Below are 25,696 nucleotides of genomic sequence, written 5' to 3' on the forward strand. Positions count from 1 at the left end.
CTCTGTTTACCCCAATTTAAATAACGAACAGACAGACAGACAGAAGAATTTTTGAACCTGGAAGTTGTATACACATTATGACACCCCCTCTAGTATTGGTAAATACACATATTAAGTGTACAAGAGGGGCGAAAGATAACAGAGGGACATTCAAACTCATTAATCGAAACAAACAGACAACGCCATGGCTAAAAAAGAAAAAGACTTACAGACAAATAATAACACACAAGACACAACAAAAAGCTTTTATTGTTGTTCTGCATCTTAAAGTCTTGTTCTGAGAAGTCTTTAAAAATATGGAGCAAAAAACTTTCACCTTACTGCAAGTCCGAGACAGTCTTGGCACTGCATAATGCGGATTTCTTTGAATAAATAATTGTGAATGACTTTGTAAGATGTAGAACCACATAATTAGGATCGGTATAAACAAAACATAAAGGAAAGTAGTATAGATTTAAAACAAAATATACCTGCGCATAGTTGTACATATAAAATATATGTAGACTATAGTTCGTTATGGAACACATATTGGCTAATGATTTGAATACTAGTATTACAAAAATGTATGAATGAATTCTAGATTCGAAGCATATATTGCATGTATCTCAGATATGAAGTACCTCGCTTGGTGTATTCTATATTCTGATAACCAGTACAGTCTGATGTATAATAATTGATCCCGCCCCCATTACATGTTTAGAAGTAAAAAATTAAACGTGGATAGGAATGAAGGCCAATAAAGTAAAGTGGTGTTTGTCTAACGAAGATTTAGTACAGAAACCGGCCTAAAATTGGAAATATGATGTGGCAAACATAAGAAAAGCATTTACAATATTTGGCAAAAGCACTTCGGGGAAGAACTTCGATCAAGAAAGGCGCATTTAGTGAACCAAACTAGTTTGTTATATTATTGCCTTATTGCTGTGTCATAAAAAATCACATCCATTTGTTTGGTTGTCCATGATAATTTGTAGTAGTGTACAATGTATTTTGTCATAGATAATGAATTGTTTTTTTTCTGCACATATTTGAATGTCTAACCACAAAACGCCAACATGATTGATGTTATGATGGACATACAAACAGAAAATATGCAATCGACATTGATTGTCCTTACAAAAGACATTCACTATTCGATATTTAAGGAAGACGTAGTAAATGTACATTCATATTGCAAGTAAAAGAATGCAATGAGTGACTGGGGATTTCACGAGCATAAGTTACATAACAAAAACATTAATTTAAAAAAGAATACAATGTAACACTAGATGTATTAGATTAATCATTAAGTAAAAACGAGATGCAAAGGTGGAAAGATCAGTATAGTAAACAGATTCTTGATTTGTATTCAGGATCAAGGAAACATACAATATTTTGAATAACAAAGTGTAAGATAAATAGGATACTAAAATAGATATTAAAATACATGGTAAACATGTTCTTCGCACATTACATGTCGTACTTAAAACGTAGTGTTTATAAAAATAATATAGTTAAACGATTTATTTTTATTAAATGCTTGTAAAAAAACTCTCCAGTTAACAAATAAATAAAGAACCAATCTACAAGTAACTTTTGCAGATTGTTAGATGTATATTTACGTTGTCATGATTTTCTAATGTTTTAGTCATCACAGCAGATTCAATTAAAAAATGAACAAAGAAAAGCAATAGATTGATGAAAAGAAGGTAAATTCATCGAAGGTTTCCTCTTAAGTGAATAATTGTCTGTGACGTTCTGATTTATACAGTGACGTGGCATTACCTTATGACGCTATTCGACTATTGTGGCACGTCGTATGAATGAATTGAGTGTTTATCTGACATTTTGCTGCTATTTCTAAATGTTCAACCTTTTTAAAATGATAAAAAAAAAGATACTGGTTAATTTCAAAAGAAAACTTTTGTTTTCTTAAATTTAGCTGATTGACATCAAATGGAAGAAATTAGTGCCGGTTTTCATCAATGAATTTCAAATTGATATTTTTTTTCCATTATAGTTATACCCTCAGATATATATGTTTTATGAAGGTTTGTATGGTAATTTGCAAATAAATGTTTGATGGAGGTTTGTAGGAAACACTCATTGACATGGTTAATTACTTGAGGCAGACCTGCAGCACATTTGCATCAACATAAGGGTTAATATTGCAGTAAGCAGGTGTCAGATAACTCAGGTATCTTTCGTCCCTAATTTAATTTGAACTCTTAATATTATAAATATTTTTCATTTTGACAAATTGCGCTATAATTTCAATAACATGTCTGGAGGTCGATGGATTACACAAGTCATATTTTTTTTTATGTTTTTCATGTATATGTACAAATCAATTTGTTTGTAAGGAATAGCTTTTGGTTTTTTAATTTAAAACATAGAGAGTTAACCAGTTGGATTTAAGACAGTCATTATTTTTTCAGTCCTCATTGTAACGTTATATTGTACATTACACTTTGAAAATAGCTTAGACAACAACAAATAAAACCCAACACAATCCCTCATATAATCGGTCCGAGAAATTGACGCTACATACACAATCTATTCTTCTTGAAAAGGAGTACGAATTGCATTGACCATGTTGTTGACTGAAATAAATGTGGCAGTTGTTTGAAATACAAATACGTGTTGTAAGTCAGAAGGAAACAAAATAAGCGAAGATGTATAAGGTAGCTGTGAACAAAAGGAATACAATAGATCAGAGTTGTTTTTATTACAGCTGGAGAAAATATTAAATGTTTGGTGTTTATATACGAACTTGTGAGAAAATTAAGATCTCATTATTATAATAAATGTAACTGTTATCAGTGAAAGGACCATCACACTTCGGCTCCGACATTTATACTTCAGCGTAAACATCACAACTAAGCCGCATCATCGAACCTCCGAGTCGCATATACAGTTTTTGAGTTTATCATTGTTTTGATACATGTATAAGGGTTATGTCAGCATTGCATACTTATATCGAGACATTCAGGTCTATGATTAGTTTTGCTAACTTGTTCTATTGGGTTATTGTCTCTATGATAATTTCCCACCATTTTTTAAGGCACGTGATAGAAAGTCACCAGACCGTTCTTAATACGGTTACATAAAGAACAATGTACCTTGTCAGTTGGTTGTATCTTTCAATCTTGGAATATAATTCTGAACTGTTGCGGTTGCTTTGTTCGATGTAACTGAGAGCAACTAATCATACTTCGTAAATATAACTCAACATGCAGACATCTTATATATTCAGGTATTTTACACCCAATCTTTTATGGTGATATTCTTTACAAAGCACAAAAATGTCAATATTAACCTCAAAAGCTAACAAAACCTTTAAACAGACTTATTAAGAAGGGATATAGTTGTGAGGTCATAAAAGATTGCATATTTTGGCTTTAATATTGATTCACTTATAGGATCTTTGCATTGGAATTAAACACATTAATTCTGAAGCCAGTTGTTGGCATGACACGGGTTATATTCTTTTCATATACTGTATGATGGTATAATACTAAACCCCTAACGGGAAGGATTGCGCTTGATATTCATATGATAAAGACGTAATCTCTCAATTAGTTTAATTGAGATTATGAGCTTCCATGTCAGTAACTGCTAGTAGTAATTTTTTAATCTATGTATTATTGTCATTATGTTTGGTTTCTTTCGTTACCTTTTCTGCCATCGGATTCGGACTTCTCTTAAACTGGTTTTTATTGTGCGTATTTTTGTGTGTTTTTGCCCCTGTCCCAAGTCAGGAGCCCTTGGCCTTTGTTAGGTTTGTATGATTTTTAATTTTAGTTTCTTGTGTATAATCCGGAGTTAAGTATGGCGTCCATTATCACTGAACTAGTATACATGTTTGTTTACGGGACAGATGAAGGACGCCTCGGGCAAGGGAGTTTCTCGCTTCATTGCAGACCAATTGGTGGGCTTCGGCTGTTGTCTGTTCTATGGTCGGGTTGTTGTCTCTTTAAATTTGACACATTCCCCATTTCCATTTTAATTTTATAATGTGTATGTGTTTTTTTTATTATAGTCAATTGAATTTAAAGTAGAAAGACCTTAAATTTGATCGAGCATGGCCAGAATGAATTTTAATATATATTACATTTCGATGCTATTGGATTTTTTCCGTTTGTTATTTGTAAGACTTATATATCAACTATCTTCACTTGCCTAATGTTGAGATTATCGCGGGAACATAACGTCTGAATTATTGGAGTTGTCAATTGTCGACGTCGTATTGTCAATAACGTCGCATTGGGCAGTTTCTACGGGTGAGGTGTGTTTCGTACTTTATAAAGTGTGACATTTAGATGTCTTAAAATCAAAGGTGCCTGCAGTTAAGCCGAATCGACGTTAGACACATTCTTATATATATAGTTTCTGCTACTTTTATTACAGTTTTTGTTTGAATGGTAGACATCTAAACAATTAATCTAAATTAACTAAATAAATCAAGAGAAAATAAGATATATATGCAAGCAACTAATCATATTTCTGCATTAATCCGGACAAGCTAAACGAGGGGTTTTAACCAGATTTGATGAAGTACTCATATTCGTATATACCCTCTGTTCAATCTTTTGATTTTTTTAAATAGATAATAGGGGAGAAAAAGAAAATTATGTCGTCGAATATTTCGACACATTACCTACCTTAATTTCAAATCATGGAAAATATCTCCTTCATATATAAAATGCTTTGATTTATTGTCCGGTTTTGACTATACTATAGTTTCCCTTTTTTGATCAGTTTGTCAACGTTTGTCTTAAAATATTTTGGCGATGAACATCACTGAAGAGACAATAATTGTCGAAATGCGAATGTTGGAATTTGGAGCGTTTAATACTTGATAATCTTAAGCAATTGTGATAACTCCTATCTCCCAGCAAAGACCGTTTTATTGTTAATGGTAACTCCCCAGCATAATTTGGTGAAAAATAAAATATGAGGTTAAAACATCACAATGTAAATAAAGGGTGAATATACTGATTCCTGATCAGCCCAAACTTGCTTACTGTTTCCATCAGAAAAAATAGGCTACGTATAATTGCTGTTTGTAAATATGTGTATCGTGCTTTAGCAAATGGAATGATGATTCAGGACAATAACACGATAGAGGGATCTGAATATAAACCCTGCAATGTAAAAGTCCGAGTTTGAACATGTCAGGTCACAAGGTACATGTCCACATAAAGTGATGTCACCCACCGGACACACCATTATGACACTTCATGAACCGACCAGTACTTGATATAGCTTCTTGACCTCGCGTGCCTATCAGAAAAAGTAGCATATACAAATTGTTTTTGTTTGACCCGGCCAGTAAAAAAGATACAAAAGTCAACAGAAAATGGCTTCTAGTTTTCGGACACATAACAAATCTCGAATAAAAGCCACCCACCACACACACACTAACACATATTGATGAGAGGTTTTTTTCTCGCAATAATAATCAACAATCATAATGCAAAATCTTGTTTTATTCTTTGTTGTTTTAATGTATATTAAATATATTTTCCATCTCACTTAGTGCTGAAATAAAAATAAGATAGATTAGTTTTAAGGAGATGACATCTCTATCTGCAAAATCCGTCACATGTTATTAGAAACTTTCCGATCATAATCTATCAAAATTTAAGAAGGAGGTGCACAATGCCTTACAAGGGTGATGTAAAGAACATTTCATTGGTTTCGTAAAGCCAACATAATAGTTTCTTGTCTATTTCTTCTTTCGTTGCAGCAATATAGGATATGTATGTAGAAGTGTTGTTGGCAAACATGCCTAAGTCCTGATTATGACAAAATCAATCCCAAATTTATTAGATTGAAATGTTGATTTTATTGCCAGAATGTATAGGCAAAATTCATATACTTTTTTACTGAAATTATTCAGATTAGAAAAATGTCTAGAATCAGAATGTTACTACAATTGATTAATCATAAAAAGTCGTGATTTTCATATTGCTAAATCTGAAAATGATGGCTGCTGTCATACCTTTTCCTTTAAAAATAATTTGTTCAGGTATTTCCCTCAATAATTTTGAATTTTGATTCCTGAATGAACAAGGATTGGCCTGATAGAGGATTGATGTTTGAAAGGAAGTTATTAATCCAGGATATAAATCGGTGAAAATGAAATAACCCCTTCGTTAATTGTACGGACTCCGTCATCGGTTTATTGACCGTTACGGAATATTTGTTTCACAGATGATGACAGATATGTTTCAATTGTCATTATTCCAATTCCGTCTCCTTTTCCACGAATGTGACCTACTGAACTAGAACTATCACTAGTTTGTACTTTCATGAGCAACAAGACGGATGCATCATGTGGATCAGAATCTGCGTAACCGTCCAGATCAATTGAGATCATCTCTGGTTTTTGGTGCGGTTCGCGCTGTTCAGTCTTTAGTTTTCTATATTGTGTTTTGTGTACTGTTGTTGGTCTGTTGATCTTTTACCTTTTTCATCAATGGCGTTTTTTTTCAACTTTTGAGCGTCACTTTGGTATATTTCGCCTTTTTTAACAAATGGGTTTGTTACCTTTTATCTGTTATTTTATACATATGCTTCAATACAGAAAAACTCACTTCTGTCCAATTCGTGGTTCTGTCATGTCAATATTGTTAAGAATAACATGGACATTCACGGTGACAAGCTAAAATACCATGGCTGAAACAACAATTAGAATATATGTTCTACTGACCTTGAAGTGTGTCTCGTTCTTGTTAACATGCCTGTAAATATGTTTTGAAATAAACGCTTTTGATTTGTAAAATATGGTACATATTTAGATTTGAATAATTTCTTTGACTAATCCTTTCGTCTCAGTAATAGTATTATACGTTACATTTCAACAATAATACGAAGATGATACTAGTAAACATTGTTTTTACAATTGAAATGGTATTGGTTTTGAAATTGAGTGTATACTGCAACATGCGTAAAAACACACCTGTAATTTAAGAAATCACTCAATAGCGAGGTTAGTTGTTGATATAAACAATAATGAGACATCCTTTGACCAGACTTTATTAATTTGTAAATTTCTCAGGTATCGCATGTTTATTTTTTGATTTTATCGAAATTTATAAGCAGTGTATTGAATGAACATATCATCTTTCTTTTGATTTGTAACGCTATCAATCTTATATTATGTAAGTGATGAATGGTTCGTTCTGTAAAGTATACTAACTTGCAATTGAGAACACATAAATTACCGAAAGTATGACCAGTTGTGGAGCAAACTGGGTCAGAATGCGCTGTACAAGCACAATTCTGAGTATGATCAGAATACACACTATCTAAAATGATAAAAAAAAAACTTTGACATTATTCTTAAAGAAAACATGAAATTCGTTTTCCCTTGCAGTAAATTGGTGAGCTTTTCTAAATTATTTCCAAAGGTTTTTTGTAAAAATTTGTTTTTTTTAAGACTGTACTTGTATCTAAGATCTTTGTGTCTATCGCTACTTAAAATAATAGGTCAATTCTAGCGGTTCGACATGACATACGTTCCGGTAGGAGAGACATTATAGAACTCCTTTCACACATTTTGTGAGTCCAGTGCACTTTTCCAGATTAACCTTCATCGACCAGAAACTCTAACAAATTTTTTTACATATTAATTTTGAATAATTCTTTACTAAAATATGTTTACGTTTACATTAAAAGATCAACAGATGTACACCAAATCACGTGTGATGTACTGTGTCACTAACAACCTGAACAAATTAAAGAACGTTAGATCGACATTTCATGAATACAATGTAGGAGAAAGAAATACGATCACATGACATCAATCATCAAGGCCTTCCATTAGTATGCATGTAACCTCTCGCTGCCACTACAAAATTCTTTAGCATGTATGTAAGACTTTCTTTTATTACACGAACTCGTTTATACCATTTACAAACCAATAAAATTACTGAAATGAGAAAAACGCTCTTTACAATGCAAAATATCAAACTCCGGACAGTGATCTTTTCCGTTCCGGAACTATTTACCTTTACTCCATTAGTGTAGAGTAGTATTCGGGACCGTATGCGGATCGGAACTGGAACTGCCGGGGAGTTTGCCAAAATATATATAAACTTTAACGTGTGGGGAATAAGATGCAGAAAAATAGTTCCTGTTCTTGTCGTATTTTCCCACCTGCACAACGTAACACAACTGTAGTTGTTATTTTTAAACAAAAACAAAAAAATGATTTATTCAGACTTCCTTTTCCATATTATCATATATCTTTATATATTTCCTCGTTGTACTTTTAATTTTTGAATAAATATTTTTGAAGTTCTCTCTTCTAATTATGCTGGTACAGCATTATTGTCTTTTTTGTATCAATCATAAATTAATTTTCTTCTAAACAAAAATATAAGTGATCTTTTTCTTATTTGTTGATAGGGCATAGTGATCATGGGCATTCTGGGTTTTATTAAACTATTTGTGTCAGTGATATGGTACTATAGTGTAATTCTGTACGTTAATATGTGAGTAATGCGCATTAAACAAAGAGTTTTTAAAATTGAGAAAGGAAATGGGGAATGTGTCAAAGTGACAACAACCCGACCATAGAGCAGACAACAGCCGAAGGCCACCAATGGGTCTTCAATGTAGCGGAAACTCCCGCACCCGGCGGAGTCCTTCAGCTGGCCCCTTAAAAAATATGTATTCTAGTTCAGGGATAATGGACTTCATACCAAACTCCGAATTATACACAAGAAATTTAAATTAAAAATCATTCAAGACTAACAAAGGCCAGAGGATCCTGTCTTGGGACAGGCGCAAAATTGCGGCGAGGTTTATGCCTACTAGAAATGTTTGTTTAGTCAATGCACAATACAGAGTGCATTCTTTAAAAGACATCGCGTGCAGCTACGTATTGTTGAACCAGTTATTCGATGTGGATATGCATACAAACCAAAGAGTTGACCAAATAGATTATATTGCAATATTACCTATTGTTAAAAACAGCATAAATACAACCAACATCAGATTCTTCATGGTGTCTTCTGTACAGGTCGCTTTAGTAAAACACAGTAATTCCTTAAACAATAAAAATACCACGGTGATAATAATGATCATGATAGCACAACAAAATTGATGATGATGATGATGATGATGATGATGATGATGATGATGATGATGATGATGATGATGATGATGATGATGATGATGATGATGATGATGATGATGATGATGATGATGATGATGATGATGATGATGATGATGATGATGATGATGATGATGATGATGATGATGATGATGATGATGATGATGATGATGATTTTGTCGGCAAGGACTGGCCCTATGACTTCAATGTAGAACACTCTTTTCTAAAGGCGCAAACATTTCATTCTTTTAAAATTTTAACGTTTTTAACACGGAACTAAATTCAATCAAGTAAAATTAGAACTGTTGAAAGGCATACGATACAGAAACAGGGGAGGTTATGACGTTGATAACGTTAATTATTATACCTCAGTATGTTTTTTCAATTTAAAAATCATGACATAGTTGTGCTAGTTCATTGCACAGACTATTTGCCATTTTATAGTTTCAACGACTATTACCCCGGATAATAGTTTTATAATGATATTTCCCGTACTTTTTCACATTTATTTTTCATTTGACAATAATGACGTCTTTAACTACTCTGCTTGAATTTGTCCGCTTGGCAACGTCTCCATCAACTGTTTTGTTTTGGTGTACATTACTTTCGCTTGTTTAGTAGAATTTGAAATATGCATGTACATTTTATTCCAATATTTCTAGACTTGATTACAGAAAATTAAATATTTGCAAATACATTGCAGACTGTAAAAACACCTTATACAATTTCATCTTGTGGTGCATGTTTATGTGACATTTTTCTTTTCTGTCAGATGATGTATGTAGACTATTTTGAAAATTGGTTGGTTCAGTATAATAAAACACTTAATGACTGGTTATGAGGGTAATAGCAAGTTTGTTGTCCCTTTAATACTAACTATTGCCCTCGGGTTCGCATCAAGCAAACGTTGGTATCTCAGGGACAACAAACCTGCTATTACCCTCATAACCAGTCAATAGGTGAATAATACTATCTTTGCGACGTCAAATTGTGACCTATCGGGGAAAAGTGAATTTTGAACCGTTTTATATGATTTTATCTGATTTAACAAGAAAACTAATACATGAACCCCTCTTTTTTAAATTAACTTTTAAAAAAACCCCACTATATTAGATATCATCAACAAAATCAGAACTGTTAAACGGCATATGATACGGATGTTATGACGTTGCTAATGTTAAATGTTATTTCGCGAAGTCAAACTGTGACACATCAGGAAAAAGTGCATTTTGGACAGTTTTTATTATTCAAACTGATATAACAAGAAAATGTACATAGATCCCTCTTTTTGAAAATGGCATTTGGTGTGACTACGTATGAAGCGTATTTGAACTAGTTTTAATGATAAGTTCAACATTGCAATTTTTAAAATTGAATAAAGATACCTGAAAATTCCTCGAACTTTGTTAAAAACTTGTTATTTTCAAAGAACTGTTGTACATATCAAGGGCATATATATACATATACAGAATATTTTCATAATGTTTCTACAAAAATCCGCCTGTGTTTGTCTGTTGAAATAAAAGAAAATGTTATTAATTTAATACTGGTATCTATGATGAGTTAATTTGAATGGATAGAAACTTAAAAATACCCACTAAATTTTTAGTTAAACGACTTACATGTTGACCCCTTTATTTCTCAAAGTATCACATGAAGGTTTTATTATTACTTCGTAATTGAATTGCTAAGTTGAATAAATAGCTTGTATGCACATTTTATACCGAACAAATCTCAGTTGACTGCAAGTTGACACCATTCAAACGGCAGATTTTTGACGGAACACACTGTGTATATTGCGAAACAAAGTCAAACATATGTCAGCCTGAAAGGCGAAATATATATTAGATTGCATAAAATCTGAAGTGGTCTTTCAAACTCTAAATCGCTCCATGAACAAGAAATTCGGATCAAGATAGGAATTGAGAAACACAAAATGTTAAAATGTTAAATGTTCTGTTCGTTCTGGCTACATTTTCCGACATTAGGTACATGTTATTTATATTGTACGTGAAGACTTACCTTTGAGGTGAAAATGAAGTTTATGTTTAACAATGAAGCATCAACTCATTTATATACAGGGATGAATGAAAATATAATACAATTTAACAACAAAACTCTGATAATTAAGGAAGTTTCACTTGGCAACTAATATTAGCCTGACATTAGTCAAATGTATTATGAAGGAAAACAGAAAATGAGAAATGTTTCTGACTATATTTTCCGGAATTTCACTACTGCTATGTTCCAATGAACGATTGTAGGGAAATTTGTTGTAATTAAAACTGAGTTACAATAATTTAAAACTTCGCTAAATGTGATGAACACATTGTAAATGTCTAGAGACAAATCTAAATGAATATAGATAAATAATAATAGAGAGAACGGTAATGATCATAAGAATGAATAATCAAACGAAATAATAAGTTTGTCGAAACGATTTGTCTTTGAATCTTGCATACGGTATTTTTCAAAAATTAAAGCATTTCTAGACATTTTAAAATGGAATCAATCTTTGTGGGCCCCACTGCTAATACCAGACGGACAGACAGACGGACAGACAGACGGACGGACCTGTGACCTTGAAAATGTACATACGTTTTGTCATACCCTGTAGTATTGATTACTATACAAACGTTAAAAGCATAACATGTATGAGAACATACAACGGACATGATCTGCACCATAGGACATGATGGTGTGAACCGAAACCAAAGTTTTGACCTTGACATTTGACTAAGGAAGCTGAAAAAACAATGTGACACACTTTCTAGTGTTGGATAATACAAAGGTCAAGTATAAAGAAAAGAATTTCAAGGTTCTGCGGACACAATTTGTTTCAGAAGAACGAACAGACGAATAGACGGACAGACAGGTTACTATAGAGCAACCCGCCTGGCGGAGCTCTTATGATGAATTAATCAATGGAATCAGTTTTATCTATCTATTACATTTACAGACGGTATCTATGAAAGTGTCTTATTAAAAGTTCGAGGTTTGAAATGCCACAAAATCAGGTTCAACTAACCATTTTTCTTTAAAAATGTCCTGTACCAAGTCAGGATTATGGCCATTGTTATATTATAGTTCGTTTCTGTGGGTGTTACATTTCAACGTTGTGTTTCCGTTGTGTCGTTTATTTTCTCTTATATTTGAGTTTGAATTCATATTACTATAAGCCGTGTCACGGTACTTTTCTATCCCAAATTCATGTATTTGGTTTTGATGTTATATTTGTTATTCTCATCGGATTTTGTCTAATGCTTAGTCCGTTTCTGTGTGTGTTACATTTTAATGTTGTGTCGTTGTTCTCCTCTTATGTTTAATGCGTTTCCCTCAGTTTTAGTTTGTTACCCCGATTATGTTTTTTGTCCATAGATTTACGAGTTTTGAACAGCGGTATACTACTGTTGCCTTTATTTATAACAGTGGTACATTGTAGTGAAATAATCCCATATAAGTAAGATGGTTCGTTTGTATATTTCATATCCAATAGAAGCAAAGTGCTTATATAGGTCAGGGATTACAGAAACCATATATGGTTTCTGTAATCCCTGACCTATATATCTTAAGAGCAAACAGCGGTTATCGAGTAATGAATAAAAAATTGTGAGAGTCCCAAATGAAGTTTCTGATAAAATCGCCTCATTGCCAGAAATGCTTTGCTTGATTAGGTACCACACAGGTTGAAAATAAAGGCAACAGTAGTATACTGCTGTTCAAAATTCACAAATCGATAGAGAAAAAATCCAAATCCGGGTTACAAACTAAAACTGAGGAACACACATCAAATATAAGAGAAGAACCACGACACAACAAAAACACAACACTAAAATGCAACACACATAGAAATAAACTATTATATAACAATGTCCATTTTTTTTAAATTGTGTTGGAGCAGTTTCTGCACTAGGACCGCACTCTTGTATATAGAGTCCATAACAAAACAGTAAAAGAGCAAAATGCATTGTTTGTATGCTATGATATTATACACGTACATGAATGTTAACTTTAATGGTATAGAAAAACTTAAACATTTGAATATTTAACTACAAAAAGATGATGGATATACAAACAAAAAATGTATTCAATGGACATTATTTGTCCTTATGAAAGGCATACACTATTCGATATTTGACTGAGAACGAGTAAATGTACATTCATATAACACGGAAAAGAATGCATTGAATGACGAAACGCGCGTCTAGCGTAAATACAAAATTTAATCCTGGTACTTATGATGAGTTTGTTTACTTTCAAGCGGAAAACAGTGAACCAATTAATCTATAAGATTAATCATGAAGTAAAACCGTGGTTAGAAAAGTGTTGTTAATCTACATCAAGGAAACATACAATAATTTAAATAACAAATTGCAATGTAAATATAATAGATAAATAATAAAGACATTTTCAACACGTTTCATCGCTTATATCGTATCATACTTCACGTCAAGATTCTAAAATTAAATGTTTGAATATTTTAAATAAGACTTCTTCTTGTAAAAACGCAAGACATAAACTAAAAATTACAGGCACTCGTTTTAGATTTTGAGCTATTGTAATTAAGACCACGATTTACCAGCATCTTGCTTTACAAATTAACAAAGTGATACACTATAAGAATATATATGTATATAATACAAATATATCACACTTAATAGAATGCTTTCGATTTCAATACATTGTGTTATGCTTTCACATCATTATCAATGGTTTAAATATTTGATCTAGGTGATAAAGCTGGTTAAATTTAGCAGAAGTCCTGCAGAAATTGTGAAAACTAGATAAATTTAATGTTAACATAATGAACTTATTTTTTTAAAACAAATAATTCATGTAAACATAATCTTTTGTTATCTCCGAATCCACTATAAATCAAATTATTTACGCATCATTCACCTTGAAAGGGTTACAATTGCAGAAAACAAGTGTCCGAATTACATTAATTGAAAAAAACCCACTGTTTTACAGTAATGTTAAATTCACATTGCTGCAAACTTTCCATCCGACAAGAAAGTTATTATTATAAAACAAAGAATTGCATAATCATTCTTAAGTCTTAATTGTTTCTCGTTTCTCGTTTTGATATAGTGTAAATTCACATTGCGATAAGACGTGTCACGGTACTTGTCTATCCCAAATTCATGTATTTGGTTTTGATGTTATATTTGTTATTCTCGTGGGATTTTGTCTGATGCTTGGTCCGTTTCTGTGTGTGTTACATTTTAGTGTTGTGTCGTTGTTCTCCTCTTATATTTAATGCGTTTCCATCGGTTTTAGTTTGTTACCACGATTTTGTTTTTTGTCCATGGATTAACGAGTTTTGAAAAGCGGTATACTACTGTTGCCTTTATTTGTATAGATTAGACCGTTGGTTTTCACGTTGGAATGGTTTTACTATAGTTGTTTTGGGGACCTTTAGAGCTAGCTTGCTGTTCGGTGTCAGCTGAGACCTATACTGGTTAATTTTTATAAATTGTGACTTGGAGGGAGAGTTGTCTCATTGGCACCTAGTGACTTATACCCCATCTTCTTACAACTATTAGCTTATTTCTTTGGTTAAAATGGAAGACTTCTATTTAATAAAAATTCGGAAAGTTTATACACAGGCAATAATGCTGATTTTTCTAATTTTGTATAATGCAAAAAATTAACTATACTTTTAAATATTTGGATGATATATTGGCTCTCAATAATGAAGACTTCAGTATGTATACTAAAGAAATTTATCCTGCTGAACTTAATTATACTAACAATGATCACTGCCCTTTCCTTGATCTTGATATTTATAACATAAATAGGCAGCTTAATACACAAATTTATGATAAAAAAGATGATTTTTTTACCCTATTATTAATTATATATTTTTAAATGATGACGTTTCCTTGTCACCATCGTTTGTTGTTTATATATCTCAACTTGCACGATTCGCTCGTGTATGTAGCAACGTATTATATTTTAGCAAGAAAAATGTATGTTTTACTGAAAAATTAATACACCAGGGTTTTTGATATAACAAGTTAACTAGTAATAATAATAATAATAATGAAAATTTATAAAGCGCCCTATATAAAAAATAAAAATTACTCTAAGGCGCTGTACATACACATGGTAATTAAAACATATCAATGACAATAACATAAAACATAAAAAAATACATCGTGTCAGATTCAAATACTGAAATAAAAAATGCCTACCACGAAATAAAAGGTCAATACGAAATACATGTTAAAACAAAGAATAAAAAAATAACAATATAGGATAAAAGCATGCAGAACAAGCAAAAACTCAATACAAAGAGTAAAAAAGCCCGTAAAAGAGAAAAGAATTCAATCTAATTAAAAGCAATACGATAAAAATGAGTTTTTAACTGTATTTTAAAACACTCTAGGGACTTGCATTGTCTTAAACTGTTCGTTTTGTTCCATAGAGATGCCGCTACCCAATCAAATTGTCTTTCACCGTACGTCTTCGTTCTCACTTTTGGAACGGTGAGTAGTTTTGTGGAACTTGAACGCAAAGATCGGTTTGGCACGTGCAGATTGACTAGTTCCCGGATGTAAGCAGGGCCAATGTCATTCAAAGCGTAGTACACATAAGTCAGTATTTTGTATTGTGGTCTATATTGGACGGGTAACCAATGTAAATCAGCAAGGATCGGTGTAATATGTTCATGTTTTCTTGTCCTGGTGATAAGACGAGCTGCTGTATTTTGTACTTTTTGTAATCTGTTCAATGTAGTCTTGTTGATACCGTTCAGCAGAATATTCCCATAATCAAGTCTGGATGTTACTAGACTGTTCACAAGTGTTTTGCAAGCAGTTGTTGTTATGAAGTTGCGAATGCGTCCAATATTACGGATGTGAAAATGACAGGATGTTACTATGGCAGAAACTTGCCGTTCCATCGTTAGGTGTTGATCAAAATATACACCTAGGTTTTTCACGCAGGATACACTACTTATAACAGTATTGTCGACTTTGAGTTGGAGATTTGGTACACTAGCCTTCAGATGTTTCGGTGTGAATATGATAAGTTCGGTTTTATCTTGATTCAGTTTTAACATATTTGTTGACATCCATGAACTAATGTCGGAAAGACATAGTTCAAGTTTCGAAAAATAGTTTTCCCAGTTGTCTAGTGGCTTGATAACCATGTAAACTTGTGTGTCGTCCGCATAGCAGTGATATGTCATGCCATGGCGACGGCATATTTCACCTATTGGCTTAGAGAAAAGACAGTACAATTTCGGGCCAAGCACGGAACCTTGTGGAACACCGAATGTTAGATGACATTTCTACGATGTAGTTGTTCCAATCACCACACGCTGATGTCTATTCGTCAAATACGATTTAATCCATTCGAGAGCGCAACCAGTTATGCCATATGAAAATGACAGACGTTCTAGAAGAATTCTGTGATCTATAACATCGAATGCAGCGGAAAGGTCCAATAGCACCAATACTACTGATGACTGTTTATCTAAAGCTGCATTGATATCATGATGTACTCTCGCTAATGCAGTTTCAGTTGAATGGCGTGGTCTGTATGCTGACTGAAGTGGATCACACAATGAGTTCGAGTCCAAATGAACATCTAGTCTCTTATCAACTACCTTTTCTAGAGTTTTCGAAATAAAGGGTAAATTGGACACTGGTCTGTAATTTTTGTAAATGTCGGAATCAAGTCCAGGTTTTTTCAGAAGAGGTCTCACAAGAGCCTGTTTAAAGTCTGACGGCACGATGTTCTCATCAAATGATGCATTGACGATTTCTGAAATAAGTGGCACGACAACATCGGAACACTGTTTCAAGAGGTTCGACGGAATAGGATCAAGCTCGCAGGACTTATTCGGGGCTTTTTGAATGATAGTTCGTATCTCATCATTGGTTGTGTGTTTGAATGACAACAAAGGTGTACCAGTGAATTCAACATCAGCCTGTAAAAATGCAATGTTATCACCATTCACTACGTTTTGGTCTCTTAGTCCATCTCTTATTGTTACAACCTTATTGACGAAAAAATCATCAAATGAGTTTGACAGTTCTAAATCAGAGGATGAACTTGGCAACGGGGTTTGTTGTTGTTTACCCATGAGATGTTTTGTTAGTTTAAATAACTGTTTGTGGTCGTTTCCACAATTCTCAATTTTAGAGGAGTAATAGGTTTATTTGGCGATATACAACAGTTTACCAAAAGTTCTACACTTTTCCTTAAAACTTTGATGATGGACTTCCAATTTCGAATCCCGCCATTTTCTCTCCGCTTTTCGCTTATCTCTTTTGGCATTATTAAGATCGTCTGAATACCATTCTGTATTAGGTCTTAAAACAACTGATTTGATCGTGACTGGTGCGTGTTTATCAAAGATATTGGATAAATTACCGCGATAATGTTCCACTTGTTGCTCTACGGAACTATCTATTCCAGTACATGAAAAACAATCTACAATGTCCTTTTTAAATGCCGTCAAGAAATATCCTTGCGCATACTCTTTGGTTTCTGGCATGTTAGCGTTGCATGAACAGAAAAATGGTCACACGCTAGGTTACCTTGTGCATCACTGATGTTAGGACGCCGAACGTTTGGAACTCCGTTTAATATCTGACTGTCTTTGTTCGTAATAATAAGGTCTAAGATATTCCCACGATCGTGTGTGACATCTTTGACATGTTGTGTAAGGTTACGATCCTTAAGGCTCTGATGGAAACGTAATGCGTCTGGATCGCTGAGATTATCTAGGTGGAAATTGAAATCTCCGGTGAAAAGAACGTTATGCGCAGGTACAAGAATAGTATTTTGATCAAGGTATGATTCCCATTCCTCAAAGAAAACAGTATTGCGAAAACCATTAGATTTGGATGGTGGGGGTCTGTATATTACACACAGACGAATATTGAGATCTCCAGAATGTACAGAGAACTCCATATGCTCAAAGTGAGTAAAATGTTTTTCATGGACGTTCAATCGTTTTATGCCAATACCCCCTTTGAACAAAAGTGCTATTCCACCGCCTCGACGATTACTACGACTGTGATGAATTATGCTGTACCCAGATGGTACTAGGTCTTGAATAACACCTTCATCAACGTCAGATCCAAGCCACGATTCCGTGATAGCCAGAATATCTAAATCATGAGAAGTCACAAAATCACAAATGGCAAGAGCCTTGTTTTTGACAGATCTGCAGTTTAGAGTGGCAAACAACATTAGTTCAGTTATTGGGAATGATATTCACTGATGCAAGAGTTATTGGGCGATCAGAGTTTCTTCCTGTGTATGCCCCAACAGGTCTGTGACCTACACATGTCATGATATTACTTGTTGACTCTGTATCAGTAGGTGTGCTTACTATTATACGATTAGAGTCACAGCTGTTTAGATTTACGATGTTATTTAAGTTTATGCCACTTTGACTATATTTATTTACCTTGAAATATCTATTGCCTGTCAGAGCTGTAATGTGTCGTATCACACGCGTGCCTGCCCGTGTACCTCGTCTGGTCCGACGTGACGATGTGGCGAGTAACGTTCGTCCTAAACAGCTTAATGGCTGAGTGATCACCGATGTTATTGTATTTAACAATGTCATGATTAATTATCAAGCTGAATCACAATAAATGTTTTTTCAAAATCCACAATTAAGTTCATAGGTAGTAATAGATTGTAACACTGCAAAAAGTTTCATTAGTTTGCGTTGTTAATTCACACAAATTTCAATATTAAATTCACTGTAATGGGAGCAGCCACTAAGCGCTAACCACTACTCACACGTATTAAAATATTTACTAAATCTTATCATCGTTACAAGGACATCATTCGTTAATATAACTCAACATGCAGACATCTTATTCGTTCGGATATTTCACATCCAATCTTTTATGGTAATATTATTTACAAAGCACAAAAATGTCAGTATTCACCTCAAAAGCTTACATAACCTTTAAACTGACTTATTATCCATCTGATGAGTTAAGCCTTTTTCAACTGATTTTTATAGTTCGTTCTTATGATGTACTGTTATACCACTCACCCAGGTTAGGGGGAGGGTTGGGATTCCGCTAACATGTTTAACCCCGCCACATTATTTATGTATGTGCCTGTCACAAATCAGGAGCCTGTAATTTAGTGGTTGTCGTTTGTTTATGTGTTACATATTTGTTTTTCGTTAATTTTTTTACATAAATAAGGCCGTTAGTTTTCTCGTTTGAATTGTTTTACATAGTCTTATCGGGGCCTTTTATAGATGACTATGCGGTATAAGCTTTGCTCATTGTTGAAGGGCGTACGGTGACCTATAGTTGTTAATGTCTGTGTCATTTTGGTCTTTTGTGGATAGTTGTCTCATTGGCAATCATACCACATCTTCTTTTTTATATTATTGAGCAGAGATATAGTTACGATACTGTTGTCAGATCATTAATGATTGCATATTTTGGCTTTAATATTGATTCATTTATAGGGTCTTTGCATCGTTATTAAACACATTTATTTTAAATCAGTTGTTAGCATGGCACGGGTTGTGTTCTCATATATTTTAGGATGGTAAAATACTAAAACCCTAACGGGAGGGTTTGTGCCTGATATTAATATAATGAAGACAGAATATTTCAATCAGTTTAATTGAGGTCTTGAGCTGGCATGTCAGTAACTGCTAGAAGTCTGGTGTTATTTATGTATTATTGTCATTTTGTTTATTTTCTTTTGTTACCACTTCTGACATCGGAGTAGGATTTCTCTTAAACTGAGTTTTGCTGTGCGTATTGTTGTGCGTTTGTTTTTCTACATTGGCTAGAGGTATAAGGGGAGGGTTGAGATTTAAAAAAATGTTCAACCCCGATGCATTTTTGCGCATGACCCAAGTCAGGGGCCACTGGTCTTTGTTTGTCTTGTATAATTTTTATTTTTTTATTTATTGTGTATAACTCGAGGTTTAGTATGACGTCCATTATCAAGTATATATATTTGTTAAGGGGCCAGCTGAAGAACGCCACCGGGTTCGGGAGTTTCTCGCTTCATTTAAGACGATCAACTGGTGGCTTTCGGCTGTTGTCTGCTCTATGGTCGAGTTGTTGTCTTTTTGACACATACCCCATTTCCATTCTCTATTTTATGATGAATAAATAAAGGCAACAGTAGTTTACCGCTGTTCGAAATTCATAAATCGATTGAGAAAAAAACACAAATCCGGGTTACAAACTAAAACTGAGGGAAACACAACAAATATAAGAGGAGAACTACGACACAACAGAAACACAACATGAAAATGTAACACACACAGAAACCAATTATAATATAACAATGGCGATTTTCCTGACTTGGTACAGGACATTTTTTCAAAAAAATGGTGGGATGAACCTGGTTTTGTGGCATGCCAAACCTCCCGCTTTTATGGCAATGTTTAATATAACATTAAAATGAGAACATTACATGATAGGACTTGACTACAAATAAATGGAAGAACATATAGGACATAGAGATACACCCGAATAATAGCTAACAAAAGGTGTCAGGTTTAAAATTTAATACTCCAGACGCGCGTTTCGTCCACACAAGACTAACCAGTGACGCTCTGATAAAAAAGGTTCGAAAGCCACAAAATTATAACAAATTTAAAGAGCATTTAGGACTAAAAGTTTAAAAAGAATCCGATACGGCTAGTGTTTTCTGCCTTGGATAAAAACATCCTTATTATTTAGAATAATTCATACTTTTGCAAACAGTAAATTTTTATAAAATAACAACAACCTTCTGCTCCGTCGTATGGTGTTTAAATATCTCACTTGATACGTTATGCACGTGCATGTTCTCACTAGACATAAATTTTCACCTCTCACTTGTAGAAAGTATTTCAATTCGTATATACACTCAGACACGTAAGAAAATGTCCCGTACATACAAACTCTACTTTGACAAAAGTATAATGAAATAAGACTGAATTGCTTAATCCAAACTTCAAATTTACTCAGTTTCTGTATATGACTCCGTTTTCAAAGTGCGGTTGCAATCGCGCCATTCTGAATTATTCGTGATAAAAATGTTACTCAAAGTCAACATTGTAAACATGTTTGGCCTTCAACTGCTGTCTGCTTTTTGGTCTGGATGTTTTTTCTGTGATATTCTCAATTTTATGATATGAATAAGAAGATTTAGTATGAGTGTCAATGCGACAACTTTATAAAAAGCTAACAATTAAAGATAAAACTACGGCCTAGGACAATATATCTTTTGATTTATATCAACAAAAAGGGTAACACTTGCTGCCACTAAATTTATACAGTCGTAACTAACCGATACACTAAGCCTGATTTGAACGTGTCAGGTCACATGGGAGATGGCTGAGTTTGAACCAACGATCTTACTCACTAGAGACAAACAACCGACAAAATAAAACAAACAGATGACATATATAAGACTAAAAGACTTAAACGGAAGTTGGATGTTTCACAAATATAACGCAGTATCCAGTATTGAAAAGCCACTCCGTCACAGACACACATACACACACACCCCCACCCCCACACACAAAACACAAACACAAACTCAAACACACTGAAAACAAAAAAATACGTTTTTCTTAAATAATATACAACAATCATAATGTGAAATTTTGTTTTATTCTTTGATTCTTTCATATATTATACATATATTTTTCCATCTCACTTGGTGCTGAAATGGAAATGTTCAATAAATTAATGTGAAAGAAACAGTATTGAAGAGTTAATGAAAGTGGATTGTTTGACTGAAAACTTATTTACTAAAGTAAAAATAAAATCTTAACAAAACAGAAAGAAATCAGAATCCACATGAAAAAGCCATGAACATCAACATATGATACTCCTCGATAGTATCAAGTATTATTTTGCATCTGAATGACATATGAAATGAGGATATGTAACGAATTCATTAAATACGACGTGTCGTGGTCGATTCGTGTTCCGTAGTAAGACGTTTTTTAGTTGCCGTAGGCCTTTGAGTGGAATTAATATTGACAAAATATTGAGATCAAATTGTTTTAGATATAAGAAGAAGTGGTATTAGTGCCAATGATACAACTCTCCCATTCAAGTCAAAATTTGAAATAGTAAACCGTTATAGGTCAAAGTACGGTCTTCAACACTGAGCCTTCGCTCACAGCAAGATATAAAAAGCCCCGAAAATGAATATTCTTGTTTATTTTACATACCAAAAAATAATTCGGAATTCAAATGGTGGCATCATTAGTTACAGACTTGCAGAACGTGCAATCAAACCCTTTACAATATTTGTCAACGTCTAAAGAATAGTATAGTTGAAAAGTATAGTTACAAACGAAAAGCATTATAACATTACCTGGTTTTATGTTTATTTGTTGCATTATATTTCTCTGTTATTCAAAAACTACAATTCCCAATTCTTTTCAATAATCGATTATTTGTTTTTATCTTATAATTATCATTTAAACTTATTTTACACTACAAATCTAATAACTTACTTCCCACTCATTCGTGATAACTTTCACAAGATTAGCATGGACATGGATGACTGCAGGCTAAAGTTTCTCCTCTTATGAAATAAAATTGATTACATTTTTAAGTGTTTGACTTTTGTCATAAACTATGAATATGAGTATATTGCCTAACTCTGATATAATATGTTTTGAAAACATGGCTGTTGATACATACATATTTGCCATTAACTAATTTTCTGTGACAAATCCGTTCTCAAATTGATCAAATCAGAGATTATATTGTACCCAATTAAATTGTAACAATACAAAAAAAAACCAACAACGTAATGATGATATGTTGATATACTTATTAAAGAGATAGAATATGAGTCATATTAATATAAGCTCTGCGATGTATTTGGTGTCATATGTTTATCTAATGAATGTATAAGCAGTGTATTGAATGCATGAGTATGTCATACTGATTCGTATGTTTTATGTCTATACATATTAACAAAACAATATAAACAAAAACAAGAAACGACGAAAGGACAAACAGTACCATCTAAACATCTTTGTCATGACAATTGTCTTCAGGATAGACGGGTGCCACATGTTGGGCAAGATCTTTCTTACCTTTCCGTAGGACCTGCGATTTCACCGGTGTTTAGTAGGGTCCTTGTTGTGCAGTCTTAAGTCTTCGTTGTAGTGTCACTTGGAAACTAGGTTTAATCCAATATTTTCTACATGAGGAAATACCTGTACAAAGTCAGGATTATAACCGTTGTTTACCATTTGTTTGTTGTGTTTGAGCGTTTAATTTTGCGATTTAATAAGTTTCCGATTTGAATTTTCCTCGTAGTTTTTTTTATTGTTTTTTTTTATTTTTAGATATCTTTCGCCTCTCCTAATTGTAACCAGTTGCGAAAGTGGGCGTTAAATAGTGAAACCATATCAATGTAAATGTTTACGTGCAACAATAAGCGAGAACTGACTAGATGGATTAACACTGATGCATATGCATTATGATAAGCACTCAGACCTTAGTCAATGTGATCGTATAAATTGGCACTTTCTCTTGCAGATATCAACGACAAATGGTGAAGATGAAAATGATAAATAGTTGTTAAAATTAATTGCATATTCAGGATGAAAACATGGTAATGAGATATGGATATGAACACCGCTTTGAATTATACTGTCACGTAGAGTATGACTTAAACGTGCTCGTCAAAGGAAATAGTCCGTTGGAAGATATGTGCCCCTATATTGATCAGTTGTCTGATGACGAACAAGCAGCGCAGTCGGAAACCAGGTTGAAATAGAACAAAAGAATCGAAGCTCTTTGTTAGAGAAGGCGATAAATGTTTACTGTATTGTTTACTATAGTGATAAAATTTTTAAAAGTTAATAGAAACAAACAAAATTGCAATTTTCTTCTCAATTACGAGGTGTTTTATTTTAAAAACACCATTTGCATAAGTTTTCAATTTATCTAGTACATAGTTAAGCAGAACAATTAGATATCAAGTCGACGACATGGGTATCTTTCAAGTTTGATGAAGAAAATGCATAACCTCCGATTTTTATGAAAAAATTACCACGGACGGAAAACATATCAATCTATTAGTTCAGTAATTTTCGTGTCTGCCCTTCCATTATGTGACTGAAGAAAAAATTCCCAAAAATGGGTAACAATTGTATCGAAAAGAGAAAATCGAGTGCACCTTTTTATGTTAGGGCGTGTTTGAGTTGAGTATTTTGTCTTGATATCGTACAAAGTAAGAATATTTCATACATCGTCTCGCTTCAGATTCTATCATTTTTATATATTAAAGCTACAGGTTGACTTTATAACACAAAAAAATCACAGTGCTAAAAGATGAAATATATGGGTCAAGTGAAATACCTATCTAATGAGTCACAAAAACAGAGAAGGTGTGTTCGAATAGCTATTTTTTTACTGAAAGTACTTGACGACAGTCTTTCAAGTTGGATGATGAAAATGCATATCTTCGAAAAATTCTATTTTTTTGTGTGTGATTACTAGGGTTTATAGTCTTCATACACTAAAAAAATCTAGTCTGCCCTTCCACGAAATATTTAATTAGAATTTTTTTAAATGTTTATGATTTTTCGAAAATTCCATCTGACAACCGATCAGACAATTGTTTTAAGTTGAATCAATGCAGACAAGATTATTAACTGATGCTCATTAGCTATTTGATACATTTGTCTTTTGAATACAACTGACATATAAGGATCGTAATGGTGCAATGTGGATAAATTTATCGGTTTCCAAGAGCAATATTGGTAGCGCGTCATCCCTACAATGGCTTCCATTTCTACGTTTGTGAAAATGAACTGACGTAATGGGGAGATAATTTTGACGAAGTAGACTCCTGACTGAGCGTAGAGGTAGCAACTATCAATTTTGAAGTCTTTGTTTTCACCAGGCCGGGGTTCCAACCCAGACTTATGCACTCGAGGCGGTAAAAATATGAAATTGGAATCAAATTTGTAATCCATGTTTTACAATTACTTTTGTGAAAACGTAGATTATATGTACTTCAACTAGGAGGTAAATATTGCAATGAAGTGACCTCCATTTGATTTATCCTTAAGAATAGTTTGTAATTTTTTACAACAATCGTTAACCATGGAATGTTTAAATTTCAAAGTTCTAATTTAGGAAGATAAAAACCTAGGATGCAAACGTAAACTAATGGAATTGTATGAGTGAGACCGTTTACGTTGTCAGGGAACATTTATTATAAAAAAGATATGAGCCTGTCTGGTCAGGACCCTGTAATCTTTGGGATTGCTATGAATTAGGTTACTAGAATACTGTGGACTCATAATTCGTTAGATACCAATTTTCGTGGATTTCGCATGTACAGGTGAAATAAATGTTCAACACATGACACTTTTGTTTATAGGATTCTATCCAGACTTCGGCAAAACCGAGAAATTAAATATCCACGAATATGCCAGGTTTCTTCAATCCACGTAATTGGTATCCACGAAAATAAATGAATCCACAGTACACTATAACATGTAATTACAAGGTATATTATTTGTTGACTACTATTTTTCTATGATCTCAACTGAATCGGTCCAACATTTAAACAATATGCAGTCTAGATAAATATGTTTATTCC

General features: G+C 33.3%; 1 long non-coding RNA gene across 1 annotated transcript; it reads right to left on the reverse strand.

Annotated features, from left to right (window-relative positions):
• Positions 1–5,455: 5,455 nt before the first annotated feature.
• On the reverse strand, positions 5,456–11,200 carry LOC139522895 (uncharacterized). The gene is made up of 5 exons (XR_011664510.1): positions 11,129–11,200; positions 8,952–9,039; positions 7,187–7,295; positions 6,582–6,663; positions 5,456–5,523 (listed from the first exon to the last, which is right to left on the reverse strand). It is a non-coding gene; the product is annotated as an uncharacterized lncRNA (long non-coding RNA).
• Positions 11,201–25,696: the final 14,496 nt, after the last annotated feature.

The sequence above is a fragment of the Mytilus edulis genome, chromosome 5, assembly GCF_963676685.1.
Source record: "Mytilus edulis chromosome 5, xbMytEdul2.2, whole genome shotgun sequence".
In the NCBI taxonomy this organism is placed as follows: domain Eukaryota; kingdom Metazoa; phylum Mollusca; class Bivalvia; order Mytilida; family Mytilidae; genus Mytilus; species Mytilus edulis.